At 37.8% G+C, this 20638-nt stretch overlaps 1 long non-coding RNA gene across 1 annotated transcript; it reads right to left on the reverse strand.

Moving 5' to 3' along the window:
• Positions 1 to 2266: 2266 nt before the first annotated feature.
• Positions 2267 to 20356, reverse strand: LOC116556930. Its single transcript, XR_004271262.1, has 3 exons — positions 20187 to 20356; positions 12322 to 12424; positions 2267 to 2592 (listed from the first exon to the last, which is right to left on the reverse strand). It is a non-coding gene; the product is annotated as an uncharacterized LOC116556930 (long non-coding RNA).
• Between the last annotated feature and the right edge of the window lie 282 nt (positions 20357 to 20638).

Here is a 20638-nt window from a genome sequence, read left to right on the forward strand (position 1 = left end):
CTCCTGCTTCTCCGTGAGTGAGGCATGACCTGAGGCTAGGATAAGCTCCCATGTAAGCTGCTTTATAATATGCTTCCCTGGTGTGCAGCTTCTCTGTGTTGCTTTTTTTTTTTTTTTTTTTTTTTTTTTTTGAGACGGAGTTTGTTACCCAGGCTGGAGTGCAATGGCGCGATCTTGGCTCACCGCAACCTCCGCCTCCTGGGTTCAGGCAATTCTCCTGCCTCAGCCTCCTGAGTAGCTGGGATTATAGGCACGCACCACCATGCCCAGCTAATTTTTTGTAGTTTTAGTGGAGACGGGGTTTCACCATGTTGACCAGGATGGTCTCGATCTCTTGACCTTGTGATCCACCCGCCTCGGCCTCCCAAAGTGCTGGGATTACAGGCTTGAGCCAACGCGCCCGGCCCTGTGTTGCTTTCTTAATTCCGCCAAGCATAGCCCATCAGAAAAGACCACATACAACCCTGGGAAGATGATCACATGTGGGTTACAGAACTTTGGCATCCAAAACTTAGGCAGTAGATTAGAAGCTGGAAATGCTTAAGGAGTCCCACGACACTAGTGAAAATCCACTGTTAATATCTGCATTGATGGTTGAATGCCAACTCCAGTGGCCTTACTGTGGCTCCCACTGAGAACTGTCCCCATTGGCATCACCTACCACTGCTCATCCTTCCTTCCTGCCGACCTGCCTTTTTGCCCTACCACAAAATGGTCAGTTAGTTTGCATCCTCACAGGGTTCAGTTGTCTTTCCCTAAGCCAAATGTTATTTCAGTATTTTTAAAGGTATGTTTCATAGAGCCGCAATGTCTCATGGATGGCTCTCATGGTCACATCTGGGAAGTCTTTTTTCAAGGTAACTGAGAACTTTCCTATCTGGTCTTTTCAAACAGAGAACATCTCCATCCCTCTTTATTTTGTAGCACAGATTGAGTGTCCCTTATCCAAAATGTTGGAAGCAGTAGTGTTTCAGGGTGCTTTTTTTTTTTTTAATTTTGGAATATTTGCATTATACTTATTGGTTAAGCAACCCTAATCCAAAACCCCAAATCTAAAACGCCCCAATATCCTTTTTTTTTTTTTTTAATTTTTGAATTTTTAAGCATGATGTCAGTGCTCAAAAGGTTTCAGATTGTAGAGCATGTTAAATTTCACATTTTTGTATTAGGGATGCTCAACCTGTATTGGAGTCCTGCTGTATAATTTCCTTTGAGAAAGTGTTCTGTTTTGAAAAAAGAAACATTGGAAAATTATAGAAATTGTCCATACTAATGGAAGTGGAGACTTTAATCTATGAGTCCTCCTAGGTTGAATTTTAAAATGACATTCTAGAGGCAAAACCTGTGGGACTGAGAAAGAGTGGAAGCGAAGGATGGGCATTTATAGTCAGTTTTTATGTGATCTCCAATCACATGGACAGCCAGTCTCCTCAACTTAGATGTGGAAGACAAGCATTGCCTCCATGTTAGCAACAGGAAAACATTCTCTCTGGATATCTTCAAAAATATCTGAACATTTTTCCCCCATTTCTTTGTGGTCTTATTTGCTTTTTGCAGTCTTTGATTTAGTACAGTGCAAGGAACAGAAATGGAAGTTTGTATTTTCCTGGATAAAATATAAAACACAGTTAAATAAGAGCTGGTTTACAGCATCTCAAGATTCACCTAGTGAGTCACAAATAGAATGATGAAGGGTACTTCAGTAATGAACACCCATTGTATTAAACAGAAAAGAATATCATAATATACAAGGTATTTTTTCTCCTCCTACACTGTGGTAGAATTACAAGATCAGTGCTGTCTTATGACAGAGTACAGTTTCTGCTCCAGACCCAGTACTTTTTAATTCATCTTGGGAACTAGGCTATGAATGAGCAACAGGATGAAAGAACTGAAAGCATCTAGGTTCCATCATACATACAACTTTCAAGAATTCTTTTCGTATTTAATTATACCAGATATTTTGGCCTTATAACATCTTGCTAGATGGTAGGGAATTACTTATTTGTTTTGGGGTGAGAGTAACAGTGAAGTGTGATTCTCCCCAGTTCACCCCCACCCTTCCATTACAGGGTCAGAATAGTTAATTTTTTTGTAAAACATTTTTAAAGCAAGATCCTCAGTTAAAATTCTTGCTTTTATATAGGAAAAACATTCTAATCCTTTGTATCTCCATAGACAGCTGAGTTCCTCAAGTCTCACTTTCAGTTAGCATGAGCAAGAACAGAAGCCATTTCATCTGACTTGGCTAATAACCACATCTCAAGAAAGCCGGACCTTGCTGCCTGATGGTGCTGCAAGGAAATAAATGTTTTTCTCTGATGGAGCACTCACACAGTCAGGTATATGTTATAAAATGGAGGAAATTATCCAATGGTTGTAATTACAGTGACTCATTGACACAAATGCCAAGTGGCAGATGTGGCATAAATAATGAGAGAACACAAAAAAAGACTCTTTGTTATCAAATCCAGCCTTTGCATCCTCATCATGTAGGCAGGCCACAAGGCCAACCCTGAGAATCCCTCTTTCCCCCAAGGCTCTTTGATTATTCTCCCACCTGGAGAACTGGGTGGTGAATATCAGACTGACCTGTAAGACTAATGTAAAATGCAAATGTGAACCAACCTCTAAGACTGCAAACTGTGTGGCATCAAAGGAAAACTGCCATATGGATGGAATAAATAGGGCATATTTAGGGACTGTGTCAAAACCACAGAGCAAAAGAGAAACCCAAACCAAAGCATGACTCCAACAAAAGTCAGGCTGAGCCATGAGGAGTCAGTAATAAAAACCACAGTCAAATCAATTTCCTCAGCAGCATAGATGGTAGCCAGCACAGGACAGAGCCATTTTGAAGTCAGACACACCTGGATGACTTTAGAGAGTCACTGATACTCTCTTAGCCTCAATTATCTCCTTTATAAAATGAGGAACTTGCTTTAGGGAACAGAGAACTAACTCTTACAGAACTTTGAGAATTAAGAGGTAATAAACATGAGCAGAAGGCCAGGCATGCGGGCTAATGCTGGTAATCCCAGCACTTTGGGAGGCTGAGGATCACTTGAGCCCAGGGATTGAGACCAACCCGAGCAATCTGGAGAAACCTCATCTCTACACATATTACAAAAATTAGCTGGGAGAGGTGGTGCATGACTGAAATCGCAGCTACTTGGGAAGCCAAGGTGGGAGGATCACTTGAGCTCAGGAGGTTGAGGCTGTGGTGAGCCATGATTGTGCCACTGCACTCCAGCCTGGGTGACAAAGCAAGACTCTGTCCACCACCCCTAACAACAATAACATAAAAACTATGTGCTTAAAAAGTCAGCATAACTCTAGGTATATATTCTCAAGAAATAGTAGTGTTTGTTTATATTTTCTAATAAGAATGGTGTCTAGAGATGCATTGAGAAGTGCTCATAACAGAGCACTCCCTCACTCTCTTGCTCTTCTCTTCCCCTCCCCAAACTTCTTGTCCTCTTCTCCCACAGGCAGATATGCCATCCATATGCTAGGAAGTTGAATCCTCATTGAGTGCATTGACAGAGTTAGTTAAAATAATGGATGCTTAGAAGGGAGAACAACATGAAATTAGTTGTCTTCCACTTAATTACTTATGTAATTTATTCAAGTTTGCCCTGGAATCAGATACTTAGGAAATGCAATGTAGTCTTAAAGAGCTCGGACTTAGAAGACCACCTGTGTTCAAATCCCACCTCCCACTTGCTAATTTGTAACCTTGGGAACTTAATCTCCCCAAATTCCAGTTTTCTTTTTGTAAAGTGGGAAAAGTAATACACATAATGCTATGAGATTTGCATGAGTTAATTTTGGTAAAGTGCTTAGGATATTTATTGCCTGGCAACTAGTCGGCGCTACTTAAGTGTTTATTAAATAAATAAATGAACACTAACAGATAGATATGATGTTGTGAGATATAGAGGATAACTAGTAAAAATTAAATTTGTATCTTTTTATTCAGCTTTCTACCAGAAATTTGAAAAATATAAAATTTTAGTTGAAGATCCTGACAGTGATAACAAATACTTAGTTTAACTTTATACCTTTTAGAAGAAAGCAAATGGTAAGCCTTGTCTGCAATGATATGAATAAAGAAAAACACACCTTACAATTTCTACATCACGAGCATTGTATTGACTAAAGCCTGAGTGGTAGTCATGTACACATTACGCTATAAAGGTTTCTCCTTTTTGTTTTTGCACCCTGTAGCATTCCCAAATGTCAGTTTATAATGGTAATACCTGTATCAACTACTTTATTTCTTTGTATGTTTATAATATGAATGAGGACATTTAATGAATTGGGCATTTTTTTCTATTTAAAGATTTTTTAATTAAGTTGAATACTATAAAAATCTAGCATTCACTAAAATATCAATATTAATTCTATTGCTTCCAATCCTAATTAGTAGTAACATTATAATTACTGCAGATAAGAATGACAACAGAGCACCAGAGCTAGTCCAGTGAATTGCGCATTTTTAAGCCAACATCTCAGTTGCGATTTCTGCCTTTCTTTACTAAAGGAAATGTATTTTTTATTACCATAGAGCAGCAATCTCTATTTTTAGTTCCAGTATAAGTTCAGCATTCTAAAAGACTGTCACACACTCTATACTGGTGTGTTCAGTCACTTCACATTTATTGCAAATGATTCATTCATACTGATAATCTGTGATATGCTAGAATCTTTTCTTAGAAATTGGGTACTAAAGTGAGGAATTTACAGAATTTTTTTCACTAATGTTCACTATCATTAGCAGCTTTTACATATTGTGGAACTTGGAGAATAATGAATGGATAAAATTTCTAGCCTTGGTCAGTCATTTAAAATTTTTGAAACATTCACCAATTAGTGGATTTCTCTATGCGGTGTAAGTATGTCATGGTGGAAGCATTTCCCCTCTGGGAACAAGGAACTCCAGACCCTCAAGAGATTAAAGTTTTAGGCACTGGACACACCAGTCCCTTGCATCAGTCCAATGGGAATGATGATAAACAAAACTGCCTATACTTTTACTCCTTGCTTCCCCAGGCCAGGCTTTTCTACCTACTAGGGGCACAGTACCATTAAATGGTCATTGACTTAGAGTGTATATGCTCTTCTGAAGGACCCTAAACATTTAAGATACATATTCTAGTTGGCCTTCCAGGTGTATCTTCAAAAGATGTTTTCATGCCATGTCAAACTGGCAGCTTCTGGGTGACGCAAGACCAATGTGATAGGACCAGTGGATTCCATAGTCTTTTATGCCCATTTCTAATCTCTTGCTTTAAAGTGGGTCCTTGGTCTTGAGGTAACATTATGAAGAAACTGGTGTCAGTGGATCAATCTTTAAGTCCGTGAGTAGAGGTGCTAGACAAGATCCTGTGGGTAAGAAAGGCAAATATGTGTTAATCTCAGTAAAGACGAACTGCCATCCTCTGTCAGAGTAGGAGTTCAATGTAATCAACTTGCCACAAGTAGCTGATTGAACTTGATGGATGGTGTCATAATGAGGGTTCAGCTTTGGTCTTTGTTGCTGACAGGTTAGATAATAGGCAGAGGCAAAGGCTGGATGAGCCCTGGTCGGCCATACGTGTCGCTTCCATTCCTGCTACCCTGGCTACTACATTCACGAGCTTATTGTGGAAAGACAGGAGAGGCTAGTTGACATCAGGTCACCGTGCCATTTCGTCTACTTACTGGTTCATGTCTCCTTTTGTGGCACATGCTCTTTGATAGGTATTAACATGTGATACCAAGGTATTTATACTCCATGCTCACACCTATAAATCCATCTGCATGATTCTATTCCAGACCTCCTAGTCTCTGAACTTCTAATCTTCTTTCCAGAACCTGAACCATGTTCTTTACTAAGGCCACTTCTTTTCTCACACAAAGTGCATGACAATATCTACCATTGAAAACTATTTATTATGAGGATTTCTGCTTATTGTCACCTTTCAAGGCCCTCCCTGGGTAGGACTGTGGTTTAGGAACAGTTCCTTTTCAGCTTTCTCTCACTGGGCTAAACTATCTTTAAACCAAGATCAACCACTTTTAATCCTTTTTGCTGATATGAATGGAAAAGAATGCATTCATCAGATCAATGGCCATTTAGAGTGCCCTTGTCCTGTTTCAGCAAAGGCATCATACTTGCCACATCAGTTTCAATCAAGGCTAGTGCTTGTTTAAGTTTATAACCATCTACAGTCATCTTCCAGTATCCAACTGTTTTTGTTTGGTTTTTTTTTTGTTTGTGTTTGGAGAGGCCAGAAGAGTGAATTATATGGGGACACGATGGTGACCATCAAGTTTACATCCTTTAAATTTTATGCGTGACACAATTATTACCTAATGTTCCAGGGACATTGTATTATTTTGGATTTAATATCTTGGTTGGGATAGGGACAATTATAGGGCTTCCATTTAGTCTTCCCAAGTTGTACCATAACCAGTATATTGTTTTCAGTTCTACATTTTGGGGCAAAGGAAATGTTTAAAGTTATGTCCATGGATCCAGCAGATCCATCTTATTTTTATCTTGTGACAGGATTCCATTTATTATCTGGCTACTGCAGGTCCCAACAGTAACAGTAGCCACAATAATACTTTGGGTCCCTCAGTATCAGTGTTGATTTGGACTTAGTGTCCAACTACCCTTGAAATATTTTAGTATTTTTGTTACCCCAGTATGTGATTATCTGAGTATAGCAGTCCTCTCTTATTCATGGGGGATACATTGTAAGACCCCCTGTGGATGTCTGGAAGTGTGGATAGTACCAAAACCTATATATACAGATGCCTCTTAACTTACAATAAAATTAAAATAAAATTGAAAATATTGCAAGTAAAAAGTGCATTTAATACACCTAACCTACCAAACATCATAAGTTGTTCTAGCATTAAACATTCTCAGAACATGTACATTAGCCTACCGTTGGGCAAGATCATCAAATACAAAGCCTGTTTTATAATAAAGTACTTAATATCTCATGTAATTTATTGAAAACTGTACATTATGTCAACATTGCGATGGTTTAGCACCATCGTACAGTCAAAATATTATGAATACTGTACTTTATGTCAAAATTGTGATGTTTGGCACCATTGCAAAGTCAAAAAATCCTAAGTTGAATTATCGTTAGTCTGGAATCACCTGTGCTATGCTTTTTTCTATACATATATAACTATGACAGTTTACTTTTTAAATAAGACACAGTAAGAAATTAAGAACAGTAATAATAAAATAGAACTATTATAACAATATGTTATCATCACTAATCTTGTGCTTTGGGGTCATTCCTGTGTAAAATAAGGGTTACTTGAACTTAAGCTCTGCCATGCTGCAACAGTCCATCTAGTAACCAAGATGACTACTAAGTGACTAATGGGCAGGTAGTCTATGCAGAGTGAATACGCTAGACAAAAAGATGATTCACATTGCTTAGAATGGCTTGCAGTTTAAAACTTATGACTTATTCCTTTCTGGAATTTTCCATTGAATGTTTTCGGATCTTGGTTGACCACAGGTAACTGAAACTGAGGAAATAAAAACTGCAGATCAGGGGTGACTACTGTAAATAGCTTTGTAAGAACTGGGAAGTCCTTTCAATCCATGCTTGCCTTGATATTGCAAAGCCCTTCTTCATTTTACTTAGCCTCTCTCAGTCAGTGGAATTTAAATATTGTAATTAGTTCAGGCCTGGGAATTAAGCAAAGGATTTATGACTTTTTCTTGGGTTGGCTGGTCTCAGCCTTCTGATTGTCCATTCTTGATTTCTTCTGATTGCAATAAAGAATAAACAGTACCCTTGTTGGCCACCCATCTATTATGCCCTTGGACCTCGAGGTTCAATTAACCATCTCCATACATTTTGTGGGTCAGGTCCCAAGACGGCCATTCTGACCTTGCCATTCATTACGATAATTGTGATCACTTTCCTTCTGATGCTAAGGTGTCACCACCTGGCCTCAATTATTTGTGCTTCTGTCATCTCATTGCTACTAGAGAGCCCAGCTCTGTAACAGCATCTCTTATTGTCAGTCTTAGGCTACAGCCATAGAGACAGCCATAATCATGTTTCTAAAGCTGGTATCCCTTGCCACCAGTCTACCATAAAGAAGAATGTGTCGCTTCTAAAAAACTGTGAAGTCTCAAAGAATTAAAATTTGAAGGCTCTAGAGTGCATCAACCTCAGATTTCCTCAATCCAGGTCTCAGAATTTCACTCTTTCCTAATCAGAGTTTTGACTTGGCTTAGTGTAATTATTGGATTTGAGATTATAAGATCCTTTAGAGTTCTCCTACCTATAAAATTAAATCCTGAACCTTACTATAAGAGTTTTTGATCCTCTGGCTGCAAGAAGTGAGTCTCTGTACATCTTGCCAAGGAGGCCCTTTGGCTTTCTGTTAAATTTCCATTAAATTGATGATTAATCATTCTTAATCTGTCATTATCTTTCTCCAATTTATTGATATCACTAAGCACTTGCGATTTGATTTCATAATCTTGATAATCCCTACTTCTATCTCATAAATGCCTTAGAGATTCAACAACCCATCCCATTTCCTTTTACCAGGAAGGAAAATGTATCACATTCCAGCTCACAAATGCATTCTACAACATATGAAGGGCTATCAGTGATAGAGGATTTTTTAGCCACCTAGTAGGTGATCCAACTCCAAAATTTAATTTTACACTTGGCTTTCTTTCTTTTTTTTTTTTTTTTTTTTCTTTTTTAGAGACGGAGTTTCGCTCTTGTTACCCAGGCTGGAGTGCAATGGCGCAATCTTGGCTCACCGCAACCTCCGCCTCCTGGGTTCAGGCAATTCTCCTGCCTCAGCCTCCTGAGTAGCTGGGATTACAGGCACGCGCCACCATGCCCAGCTAATTTTTTGTATTTTTAGTAGAGACGGGGTTTCACCGTGTTGACCAGGATGGTCTCGATCTCTTGACCTCGTGATCCACCCGCCTCGGCCTCCCAAAGTACTGGGATTACAGGCGTGAGCCACCGCGCCCTGCCCCTACACTTGGCTTTCTAGAAGAACACTGGATACCAATTGTCTTAGATTAGATTCTCTGGAGATTATGAGGTAGAGATTTTATGTTGGGATATCTTTTTAGAATTGTCCTGAATAGAGGCAAGAAATTACCAACTAGTCATTGGAGGTGGGCTGTCCCAGGCATCTCCCATGGGCCAGAGATAATCCTCAATGAGGGACTCTGCTGTAAGCAACCAACAGCCAACCTTCCTGGTAGCTGCCCGGGTGAGTTCTTCCATCTTTAAGAAGTGACAATTTCACATTCATTTTGAAACCTTGTATTTCTTTCTCTGCTATGTCTTAACTTTTTTGTTAGAAAGAATTCACACAGTACACTTACACATACTCGTGTGCATGCACACACAGACGAACACAAACAGAGCAAGCGACAGAAATCAAGAGTTGTGCCACTTTATCTTCATCTATCCCATAAGACATTTGATTTATTTTCCTTACAACTTTTCATTTTTTTAAAACTTCTCAATCTTCTTCAGTTATGATTATTAGAATTCCCAATTAATGAAAATTACAGTTTTATTCATAGCCTGTAGGCTTCTGATTAGGTACCTATATTAGATGGAGTATTTTTAAAATTTAAATAGACTTTTTTTTTTTTTTTTTTTTTTGAGACGGAGTTTCACTCTTGTTACCCAGGCTGGAGTGCAATGGCGTGATCTTGGCTCACTGCAACCTCCGCCTCCTGGGTTCAGGCAATTCTCCTGCCTCAGCCTCCTGAGTAGCTGGGATTACAGGCACACGCCACCATGCCCAGCTAATTTTTTGTATTTTTAGTAGAGACGGGGTTTCACCATGTTGACCAGGATGGTCTCGATCTCTTGACCTCGTGATCCACCCGCCTCGGCCTCCCAAAGTGCTGGGATTACAGGCTTGAGCCACCGCGCCCGGCCCCAGACTTTTTATTTTAAGATAATTGTAAATTCACACGTAGCTGTAAGAAATAATGCAGAGAGACCCTGCATGCCTTTTACTCAATTCAACCAGTGGTCGAATTTTGCAAAATTTAACATTTTGCAAGACTATAAATTCAGTTTTACAACCATGAATGATATTGATATTTATAAGCAAGATACGCAGCATTTCTGTCACCACAGAGATCCCTCATGTGGCCCTTTTGCAGCCACATCCACCTATCTCATACTGCTTAACCCCTGGAAACACTAATCTGTTCTCCATTTCTCTAATTTTGTCTTTTCAAGAATGTTATATAAATGGTATCATACAGTGATGCCATTGAGTAAATATATATTCATCATAGTTCTCTGGAGAATCATTCAAGTTGTTGTGTATATCATTAGTCTGTTGCTTTTTATTGCTGAGTACGATTCTGTTTAACTGTTCACCCACTGCAGCACACCAGGTTGTTCCAGTTTGGGGCCATTATGAGTAAAGTTTTTGCACACATTCATGTATGAGCTTTTGTGTGAACACAGATTTTAATTTATCTCATATAAATGTCTGGGAGAAAAACATGTGGGTCATACTGTACTTACACGTTTAATTTTTAAAGACATTATGACGCTTCAGGGCAGTTGTGATATTTTACATTCCCAGAAGTAATGCATCAGTAACCCAGTTTCTCTGTGTCCTTGCTAACATTTGGTTGAGTTTTTCAATCCATAAACAAGGTACATCTCTTGATTTATTCAGATATTGTTTGATTTCTTTCATCAGAATTTTGTAGTTTTCATCATATAAGTCCTTTACATGTTTTATTAGATTTGCACCTAAGTATTCCATTATTTTCTTGATTAACTGTGAAAGGAAGCATATTTTTAATTCCATTGCATCCACATGTTTATAGCTAGTATTGAGAAATACAGATGATTTTTGTATGTTTATCACGTGTCCTGAGACCTTGCTAATCTAACTTCTTATTAGTTATGGGAGGGGTGTGTGTGTGTGTGTGTGTGTGTGTGTGTGTGTGTACTATTAAGCATAATGTCACCTGTAAGATGTTTGCAGATGTCTTTCATCAATTTTAGAAATTCTCTACTCCTGTTTTTCAGATAGATTTTATCTCGAATGGATGTTGAGTTTTGTTACTTTTTTTCTGCATTTATTAATATAGCCATGTAATTTTCCTTCTTTAACTTGTTGACAGGGTAGATTACATTAATTGATTTTTAAGTATTGAACCAGGCTTTAATTCCTAGAATAAATTTTATGTAGTCATGCTATATAATTATTTTTATATATTGCTGAATTCTATCATGAATGTTTCAGGAATTTTTACATCTTTATCAGATATATTAAATTGTAGCTTCATTTGTTTCTTTTTTTTTTTTTTTTGTACTGACTTTCTGATTTTGAGCAATAGGATAATGATAACTTCATAAAACAAACAGTGCAGTGATGACACTTCACACTTTATAAAAGACTTTGAGTTTAATTGGTGTTCATTTTTCTTTAAGCAATTCCAGGTATTTTTTGGTGAAATTATTTGGGCCTGCAGATTTCTTTTGGGGAGTTTTACAGTTATGAATTCAATTACTTTAATAGTAAAGTTCTATTTAAATTATCTCTTTCACATTGGGTAAGTTGCTCATAGTTTGCGTGTTTTTTGAAGGTTTAGTCCATTTTGTTAAAGTTTTCAGACACATGTGTATAGAGATGTTCATTGTTTTCCCCTATTATCCTTTTAATATCTGGAAAGACTGTAAGGATATTCTCTGTTTTATTTCTGGTATTGGTAATTTTTATCTTCTCTCTTATATCCGTTGTCAGTTGTCTTAGTTGGTTTTGCATTACTAAACAGGAATACCTAAAACTGAGTAATTTATAAAGGAAAGAGGTCTATTTGGCTCATGATTTTACAAGCTATACAAGAAGTATAGGACCAGCATCTACTTCTAGTGAGACCCTCGGGAAGTTTTCAATTATGGCAAAAGAGGAAAGAAGGCAGGCATGTCACATGGTTAGAAAGGGAGCAAGAAGAAGAAAGGAGGAATGGCCATGCTCTTTGCAACGATCAGATCTCACGTGAACTAATAGAGTAAGAACCCATTACCATAATCATGGCACCAACTCATTCAGGAAGGGTCTGCCCTCATGACTCACACATCTCCCACGAGGTCCCACCTTCAACCGTGGGGATCAAATTTCAACATGAGATTTGAAGGGGACAGATGTTCTAACTATATCATCAATCTTGCTAGAAGTTTGTCAATGTTATTGAAAAACATTTCCAGGTTACTGACTTCTTCAGCTTCAGTTTAAGGATACATCATTAGAAAGAATACCTAGAGAAGTTACTTGGGTGTTGTTCCTTTGGTCGCAAGTTTCCTAGTAATTCTGCCTTGTCTCTACATTTTGGAGTCTTTTTATGCTTGTTTCATATAAAATGTCGAGTTTTTAGCTGTATTTAGTGGAGCAATAGGAGAATTATGTTTACGTTATCTTCCTGGAAGCAGAAGCCAATAGAATAATTTTTACATGTACTAAGCCTATATTTCAAAGCAGATATGAAACAAAAATACTGAATGAATTAGAAAAGACAATTGGGATGAAAACTTGGCTTCAGTTCCCTACAAAGAAAATGTGAAATATTGTCCTTATCTGTTGTATTTCTTCTGAAGGTATGAAACAAATTTTACTTTTCTCTTATTTTTTGTCATAGAGCCTACTAGAGCCCTTAATATGTACAGAAGCCATTTAATATGAATTTGAGTGATAAGGTAAAGAGATGTAAAGTTGAAGCCCTTGCCGGGCATGGTGGCTCACGCTTCTAATCCCAGAACTTTGGGAGGCTGAGGTGGGCAGATCACCTGAGGTCAGATGTTCAATACCAGCCTGGCCAATGTGGTGAAACCCCATCTCTACTAAAAATACAAAAATTAACCAGGTGTGCACACCTGTAATCCCAGCTACTTGGGAGCCTGAGGCAGAAGAATTGCTTGAACCCAGGAGGCAGATGTTGCGGTGAGCAGAGATCTTGCCACTGCACTCCAGCCTGGGTGACAGTGAGTCTCCATCTCAAAAAAATTAATTAAATTAAATTAAAGCACTATTAATTTGTGAATACAAAGCTTGGGTATTTTTTATCTTATAAACTGTCTTAATCCATTTTTATTGCTATAAAAGAATATCTAAGACTAAGTAATTTAGGAAGAGAAGGGGTTTATTTAGCCCGTAGTTCTGCATGATGAGAGGCTTAACAAGGATTCGTCTCCTGGTGAGGCATTCATGCAGCATTACAACATGGAAGAGAAGGTCAAAAAAAAAAGGAGAGGACAAGCAAAGAGGAGAAAACCTGAGGAGAATCCTGGCTTTATAACAACCCATTTTTGAGGGAACTAGTACATTCCTATGAGAACAAATCCAGTCTTAGGAAAGTGAGAATTCACAACTACAGGAACAGCACCAAGCCATTTATGAGGAACCTACTCCCATAACCCAAACACCACCCACTAGGTCCCACCTTTAAACACTGCCACATTGGGGATCAAATTTCAACATGAGTTTTGGTGGATAAAAACCAACAATATTCAACCCACAGCATAAACTTACAACCTAATGATCGTAATAAACAATAACTTCATTTCCTAATAACCATATTTCCTTAAAACATTAGAAATGATTGACAAATGGCAACTGTCTATGAAGATTCATGTCTGTTAAAAATAATTAGTTTTAATATTTACTGCCCATTGTTTCTATACATTATATGGAAAGAGAAAAAATATGATAAGCAAAGATGTTTTGTATGTATAGATGAATATATATGCATATATACATTGCAATTTATATAGCAATATATACACCTATATATACACATATATATATGTATATATACAATACATGTATATATGTGTAAACAAACATGTAAAACATTTTTGTTTAACAGATTTTTCTCTTTCCATACAACCAATAGAAGCAATGTGCAGTAAATATTAAAACTAATTATGTTAAACAGCTATGAACCTACATAGAGAGTTGTCATTTAATAGTCTTTCCTTTCCCACTGAGACAATTTCAGGAAGGTAAACATATTCTTTTAATTGTTTAACTGCCTAAAAATAAATAAGACTTTGGGGATTAATTTAATTATTATCAGAATTAATTTAATTTTTCTAAATACAATAATTTAATCTGTGAGTGCTGTATTGTTTTTCCAAAGGTCATGAAGTACACCAGCTCAAATATCCCTACGTTTTGTTCATTAAATTTTCATTTTGAGAAAAGAGAATTGCTTAAAGTACTGATTTAGCACATAGTGAAGATTTTCATGTGTTTGTGTAGAAGGAGTCTCAGCCTGAGCCAAGGCGAAACCATCTTAGCTTTTTCTGGAGCTGTCTAGAGGACTTGAGTAAGTGGCTGCTTACAATAGCGACATCACAGGAAATAACTCACCCTAAGGAAATGGAGTTTAGACAATAATTAGGTAGGCAATAATACTCAGTACTATGTTAAAATTTGCCATTAAGCCTATCACAAGTAACTTTGTCAGTTTAAGCTCAACATGAAACATAAGAACCATGCTCATTAAAGTAAGAAACAGTGTTGGGAAACCTGTTCTCCCCACTATCATTCAACATTTTACTAGAGGCCCCTAGTCCATGCAATAATATAAGAAGAAGAAGAGTGGTAATCTAGAGATGATTTAAAGTATACAGGATGATGTGCATAGGCTAGATGCAAATACTATGCCAGTTTATACATGGGACTTGATCATCCTTGGATTTTGATGTCTATTGGGGGGTCCAGGAACCAATTCTCATGAACACCAAGGGAGTACTGTATTTGCCCTCTTAGTTATACCTAACATGGTAAATGTGAATTGGTAATTGTTTTGATTTTTTACTTTTCTAATGACTAAGGTTACTGAGCATTGTTACATATGCTTATTAGCCATTTGAGTACCTTCTTTGGAGAAATTTAGAAATGTGAGTCCTCCAACTTTGCTCTTTTTTGAGATTATTTTGTCTATTTTGGGTTCATTGTATACCTACATTAATTTTAATATCAGCTTGTCTCTTTCAACAAAAGGAGCCAGCTGGGCTATCAATAGGAATTGCATTGATGTTATAGATTAATTTGAAAAATATTAACATCTTGACAATATTACATCTTCTGATCTATGAACATGGAGTGTCTTCATTTATTTACAACTTACCTTTTTCAAAAATGTTTTATGATTTTTCAGTTTCAAGTCTTGTGCTTCTTTTATCAAATTTACACCTAAGTATCTTATTTTTGATGCTACTTTAAATAGAATTATTTCCTTAATTTCATTTTCAGAATACTATCGCAAATATATAGAAATACAATTAATTTTTGTATATTGGTCTTATATAGTGCAACTTTGCAAAACTTGTTTATTAGCTCTAATAGTTTCTTTGTGAATTTCGTAGAGTTTTATGTCATCTGTAAATAGCATAGTTTTGCTTCTTCCTTTCCAATCTGGTTGCCATTCATGTATGTATGTATTTCCTAATTGTCCTCTAAATAGAAGTACCAAAAATGTGTATCTTTGACTTGTTCCTAATCCTACAGAGAAAGCATTCAGTTTTCCACAGTTAAATATGTTAGCTGTGGGTTTCTCACAGGTGGCATTATTGGGGTGTGTGATAGCATTTTTAAGCCTACCTTTCTAGGAGTTACCCGGGGTCAGAGGAGCTTACGGTTCAGTCAGTTTTTGCCAGAAATTGTGTGAAGCATCTTCCCTGTGTTGATGGGTCTGTGTGTGACTTGGGTAGACTTGGAAATGCTTTCAAGTCATGTCCATGTCTTGCTCTGATTGCTTCCAAATGAATGTAATCCAGTGGTTACACGTAGCCCTTCTAACCTGTGGAATTGTCTAGCATTGCAGGGAAGTACACTTTGATTTTCTCTTGTTCCCACTGTTAAACTTTTGCCTGCTCTGCCATTTGCCTTTACCAGATCTACTGGTCTTTTAATTTTTTCAACAATAATCTCCATTATTTTAGACAATGAGATTACAACGGAATTTCTCTTTTTCCCAAATGAAGTCAGTATCTATAGGCAGAGCTGTGAATCTCTTTGCCTTCATGGCTTGCTTTTCTTCCTGTACAGAAATCCTACATCAATTTTCTAGAGCTAGGAATGGGGACCACTTTGCTCTGTGAGTGGGCACAGGAAGGGGTGACAGCCCCTCCAGGTGTGAAACCTCTGCCCTATGAGAGAATTGGGGCTGCGGCAATCAAGAACGTAGTATTCTCAGTCTGCCATGCCCGAAAGCCTATCAGCCATCCTACAAGTCAGAGCTGGGTGAAACCAGAGAAACCTGGTCCCCTTGGCTGTTCCTGCCTGGAAGAGAGCTTCTGCAAGGGGTGTTAGAGAGAGTGTGGAAGAGAAATGTCAGCAGTCTGCCCTTCCCACAGTGAAACCATAGCTCCAGACTAGGAGGTTGGGGAAGAGAGTACCCCTGTCTCCTTGGCCACACCTATGTGGGAGCATGGCTTCTGGCTTAAAGTTTCCATAACACAGAGATGGGGGATAGTAGAGGTTAATGGAATGGATTGTGACTGAAATATCATGGACTTTTGCTGTTCTCAAGTTCACTAGATTTTCTTGAATAAATGTTTCTTTATTTCCTATTTGCCCTTGGGACAATTTGTAAACACTTTTAATGGTTTTTTTTGAATAACTTTCACAAATTAAATTGTTTGCCTGGGAAAGGGCCCCCTGGGAGTCCCACCCAGATTTGTGTTTTGCTATGTTTCCTCGAATGGGTAAGAAAGGGAAGGAGTTATAATGTCATTCCTGTAGTAGCACACAAGAATATATCACCAGAATGAACATGTAATATCCCATATGTGATATGATAAAATGTTGTGAACATCTAAAATAAACAATGAACAGTTTTAAGTGTTTTAAACACAGGAGGAGTAGGATTGTATCAGCCATGAATATGGCAGTTCTTGCAACTACAAGAATATGAATTTGGTAATGATAAGATGGGCAACAAGAAAACAGATTAAGAAGCTTTCAGGGCCGGGCGCTATGGCTCAAGCCTGTAATCCCAGCACTTTGGGAGGCAGAGGCGGGTGGATCACGAGGTCAAGAGATCGAGACCATCTTGGTCAACATGGTGAAACCCCGTCTCTACTAAAAATACAAAAAAACTTAGCTGGGCATGGTGGTGCGTGCCTGTAATCCCAGCTACTCAGGAGGCTGAGGCAGGAGAATTGCCTGAACCCAGGAGGTGGAGGTTGCGGTGAGCCGAGATCGCGCCATTGCACTCCAACCTGGGTAACATGAGTGAAACTCCGTCTCAAATTAAAAAAAAAAAAGCTTTCAGAATTGAATCATGTCTCATCAGCTCTTTCATTTGCAGTTTGTCCAGGAAGGAAAGCTATGCAAATGAATCCATAAAGGCATATATTAGAATGATGACATTTGAATGGAAAAGAGGGATGAGGGACAAGGTATAACAGAGGAAATTTTTATAGGTTTTGGCAATGGATTGGTTGAGGAAAGGGAAGAAAAATAAAGCATCAAATGTTACTTTGAGGTCCTAAGGCAACCACCCAGTTTGCCATTTCCAGAAATAGAGAATTCAGACAAAGCCTCTAATTTGTAGGGAAAGCTAATGGATTTGGATGTTATACTTAATGAAGATGAATACCACTGCTTCTATAGGCCAGGCACAGTGGTTCACCCCAGCAATCTCAGCACTTTGGGAGGCCATGGTGGGCAGATGACGAGGTCAAGATATCGAGACCATACTAGCCAACATGGTGAAACCCCGTCTCTACTAAAAGTACAAAAAAAAAAAAAAATTAGCCAGGCATGGTGGCAGGTGCCTATAATCCCAGCTACTTGGGAGGCTGAGGCAGGAGAATCACCTGAACCCAGAAGGTGGAGGCTGCAGTGAGCCAAGGTCACACCATTGCACTCCAGCCTATGCAACAAGAGTGAGACTCCATCTCAGGGGAAAAAAAAAAAGTTCATTGAATTCTTAATTTAAAATGAAGAAATACATTGTGCTTACTTATTAGGGTAATTCCCTAAATGAGCTATTTTACTTTGGTGGCTAAGATATGGTCTCCATTCTACTTTCTAGTACTTTCTATTTCTTCTGCCAACTTTTTTTCCCTATCACCTTATTTTGCTTATTAATCTATTGAATCCTGCAAGTACAGCCATCTCAGTATAGGTTGCGCTCAAGGTGAGAGAGTCTTCACATTTCATACCTTCAAATAGCATGATGATAGCTGATATTTATTAAACAGTTAGCATATGCCATATTAAACATTTTAATGTACCAATTATTTTGATCTTCACAAAAACACTCTGTAGTAGGTACAGTTGTTATTGCCATTTTGCACACAAGGGAATTGAAGCACAGGGAACTGTAAGCCCTGCTCAGGATAACATAGCCAGGGCCTGTGCAGAAGCAGGATGCCACTCACAGGCTGGCTCAGAGCCAGACCTACCTTTTCCACTCACCATCAGAATCTAGAATTTTCAGAGCCAATATTTTCTTTATTTCCATAGATCTTTATGAGAAAAATCTCAAATCATATATCCTTTCTCAGGCCCAAAGTACTTGGAAGTTATAATACAAATCTGATATAATTCTACTGAAAAGTTACTTATAATCTACTGAAGTTACTTTTAGCAATTTGCTGCCAAAACCTACGGGTTCATCAAATATAAACCTAATGGGAAACACAATCTGAGAACTATTAACAGGCATGGTAGTTCACAAATAGGTTTGAAAAAAATATGCCGTCTGAAAAGCAAGGCTTTTATTAATAACATTTTTTCTTTTTCTTTTATTTTGAAAAATAGTTCTCACTCTTTGTTTTCCCTTTCCCATTGCTGAAATCTTTCATTGTTTATTTAATCCCAATAGAACTGAACTCTAAGTATCAACAGTTCAGCCAGTCCAACACTTGAATAAATATTGTTGGGCTCCAAATGCAAAGCTGTTGGATGTAAGAGACGCCCGTGCATTACTTACAGTGGTATTCCATAACAGTATGATGGACAGCATGCCATTCAATATCTCATCCCATTCCACATTACAGACAGCAATTTCACAAGCATGCATGGGGCCAAAGGCCTTGGGACTTTTCCTAAGAAAGGAACATGCTTACACCAAGGGTCAGGTTTAATAGATACTCCTATTTAAAGTAAACATTTAGCTGAAGCTTCAGTGAAAGATCCAGCTGGTAATTGTAATACTGAAAGTGGCATTGGAAAAACTTGCTAGATTTTTAAATGGCACTAGAGCTGCCACATGAGGGGAAACAGTTATGCCCATTCACAGGCTTAATCCAGGAAAATATATATTGGAATAACTGTTCATTTTTAGTGAGGAAAATTATGTCTAAAGCACTTACAATTAGCACTGAAAGTCCGAGTCTTTGGCCCAAGTTATTTACTCAGTCACTATAATAAACCTTTATGTATTTTTGTTGGGGAGACTTGGCCAAAATACTGTTTGGCTTCTAGGATGATCTTTGGCTTTGTGAATGAGAAATGCACCAAGATAAACCTTGGAACATATTTAAATCCAATTCTTTGACTCGCAGTAAACAAGGTCACAAGCAGCAAACTTGGTAAAATGAAATGCTCTTTATGAAAAAAGATAGTCAAATAAAACCTAGTCCACAGCAAAACTGAGATCCTTCCCAAAATGTTAAATGGAAATTACGCTAGCAAAACAATTATGAATAGAGTCTATTTTTCTTTGGGTTCAGACGGGAGAATGCATAGTTTTCTCTCCCCTCCTTGTTCATCACTATGAGCCCATTCAGATGTGGTATGGGGGAAGATAGGAGGGAATCTGCCTCAGTGATCCTAATACACTGTTAAACCAATTTCCATCCTAGATGCAGATAGCTGGTGGGTTGCCCTAATTTTCAAGAATATGATAAAAGTTTTACTATTCTACTGATTTTTCTTCTCACTGTTGCAAGGTAGCTCAATACAGCAAGCAGGACAATTATCATTTATTTCATTTATAAGAAGACTCTTCAGGCCCCTCTCCCTTTGAAATATGAGAAAAAATTAGGACTATTCATGTGAGTCAAGCATTTAATCAGATTGTGAAAATAATATTTACTAGTATGATCTTAGAGTCACTGAACATTTGGGACCCTAATTAAAAGCATGACTGTAAAGTTTTTCCCTTTGGAACGACTTACATTTGCAGACGTTTTTCAAGTTTCTCGTTCCACAGGAATTTGCCTTCAATTTTTGAATTCACACACACACACACACACACACACACACACACACACAACACTGAAACCAGGAATTTAATCACAGCTGGATGGATTGTGCACAGATGTCTTATACAAGTTACCATAGAACTGAAAGACAAAAATAAAACTGAGGGAGAAATCAGTGTTATCTTTTATTGAGACATAGAAGGGCAGAACTGGGTGCTTTAAAGGCACACAATAACTAATAGCTAGTTCATGATCAGTCATTCTGATTAATTCTTATAGAGTTAGAGAATAGGTAAATGATGCTTACATTCTTCAGAAATTCTCCTGTTTTGCTTGTCTGGATATAGCTTACATTAAAAATAGTAACAAAATTCTGAAATATAGGATAGACCAAATAGATCCACTTAAGAAAAATATGCATATTT

This window comes from Sapajus apella, unplaced genomic scaffold (assembly GCF_009761245.1).
Source record: "Sapajus apella isolate SASKATOON/1434 unplaced genomic scaffold, GSC_monkey_1.0 scaffold18, whole genome shotgun sequence".
Classification (NCBI taxonomy): Eukaryota; Metazoa; Chordata; class Mammalia; order Primates; family Cebidae; genus Sapajus; species Sapajus apella.